Here is a 2380-nt window from a genome sequence, read left to right as displayed (position 1 = left end):
AGACTCTCCCCTAAGGCACTACTGGTCCCAAATTAACTGCTGCCTCTCGACACTCAGTACACCTTAAACATGAAAATCATTGAGCAAAACACAAAAGAAGAGCTACGTTTGTGAGCACTTTACTCAGTGCAAATGTTCTAGTGCACGTGTATGAATGGCAAGCAGCCACCTCCAATTCTTCTCCATGCCCCTTTTCTCCCCTCAGGAATCTGGTTACAGCCAGAATCACATGGATTCTGTCAGAGCTATTGCCTTTGAAGGGTCACCTTAGAGCTTCTGCATCCCAGCCAAGGTCAGCTCCCCTAAGGAAGATGAAGCACTGTGCCTGTGGTGATGAAGGCTGGCCACGTGCCAGGCACTGCAGGCCAGCTGAGACCCCTCCTCAGACCCCAGGAGTCCTTCCATCCTGTGCCAGGCTGTGCAGGCCGGGCTGAGAGCCCGGGGATCCTCCATCCTGTGCCAGGCTGTGATTCCAGGGGTCCTCCATCCCATGCCAGGCTGTTCAGGCCAGGCTGAGACCCCTCCTGAGACCCTGGGGGTCCCTCCATCCCGTGCCAGGCTGTGCAGCCAGGCTGGGATTCCACAGATCTTCCAACCTGTGCCATGCTGGGCAACCCAGAAGGCCTAGGCCCTGCACAGACCCTGGGGTCCTCCATCCCTCAGGGTGCTCCAAACTCACTGGACATGGCCTCGAGCAGACAGCAGGACTAAAGACTTCCAACAGCCCCTCCTCACCTAAACTCTGCTGAGATTCTATGCCAACTTTTCCACAACTAGCTGGAGATGTTTCCTGGAGCATTCTTGTGTCAACACTTGCAGCACAACAACTGGGTATCAATTTTATCTGCAAATGAAAGGACATGCCCTTTCTCTACAGTCCTGATCAAGACATGCAGAAGAGACAGCTCCTGACCAGTGATGGAGACACAAACTCACTCAGTTTAGAAAACCTGACAGCTCAGTACCTTCCATTGTCCTACAAACCAAAGTCAAACACATTTTTAAGTGAGAAATAAACCTACATTTTTATAAAAAATCAATAACATTTCTTACCATTCCAGTAAGAAATAAATACTGCAAGGTAAAAAAATATGCACACTTCATCAATCATGCACAGGGAAACTCAGCCAGCTTGCCTGTCATGGATTTCATATAGGCATAATTTAGACTCAAACTCTGACATTCAGAATAAGGTCATGAAATTATTTCCTTCTCTACAGAATAGCTTGTAAAATAAGACCAAACAGACTCCTTCTTACAGGAGAAGGGAACCATCATTTAAAATACTCCTACTGCAAAACATGAACAATTCAGCTCAGTTTAATGTGTCCTCACCAATACTCACCTGGTAAATTAAACTTACAGGCTGCACTTCATGTGGATTTGTCCTGGCTGTGTTCCACTAAGATGCAAAGAACTCTCACAGTCAAGAAAACTCCACCTTTTGGAGGTTTTCTCCCAAATTTACCCTAAACCAGGACATTTACCTACTCCCATTGGGATGAACATTACTTTGGTAAAGCAATCTTTGCTTCATCAGGACTTCATTGAAATATTGGAGAAGATCAAGAAGAATAGACAGAAAGCACTGGTAACTGTTCATCACAATGTGAAAGAAATACACCATGTCATAGAGAGAGTAAGAAAAGATGCTGAACACAGGTGGTAGGATACTCTTTTTGGGTGGTCACCTACTGCCACAAGAGTCCTGAACAGTATGTGTCATCCCATCATTGCCCTTTTGCGTTTCGTTTTGATTGGGGTTTTTTAATCAGCAATCTTACTCATTATGAATTGGAGAATGATGAAAGAGTTAACAAAATTGATGTCTGTCATTAATGCACACAACTTGGCTGATGACCTTTTCACTGTGGACATCTCCAAGACTGTTGACACAAGGCGACTATAAATGAGAGGATGTGTTTTGAAATAATATCTTCAATTTTCTTTGAAGATTATAAGAAAATTACTTTTGATTTTTGGTGAATTGTTTTGAAAAAAAAATATTTTAAATTAACTGTTGTTGATTTGTTTATTGCTTTATTGCCTTTGATTATTTGTGATTAGTTTCAAATAATTGAAAAAAATGTTTTAAAATAATATGGTTTAAATTCCTGTGATTATATTTGTTTCTTGTTTCCTTACCCCCACCTTTTTCTATCTTTTCTTTTCCTTCCCTTCTCTCTCTCTGTCTGATGTATTGTCTCTGCTTTCCGGGATATGCTACCAATGTACGACAAGTACACCACAATACTACAGAACACTGCTGATGAAGACCCTTTGAAGCCTGTCGTGAGTCACCAGGTGCTGTGAAAGACGGTCTGAGGTTCCCCTCATTTGCCTCACGACCGTCCACAGGACCGATATCGGGACCCTGAGG

Source organism: Agelaius tricolor, unplaced genomic scaffold (assembly GCF_023055355.1).
Source record: "Agelaius tricolor isolate 1412-34295 unplaced genomic scaffold, bAgeTri1.0.p SCAF_42, whole genome shotgun sequence".
Classification (NCBI taxonomy): Eukaryota; Metazoa; Chordata; class Aves; order Passeriformes; family Icteridae; genus Agelaius; species Agelaius tricolor.
This window is presented reverse-complemented; position numbering follows the sequence as displayed.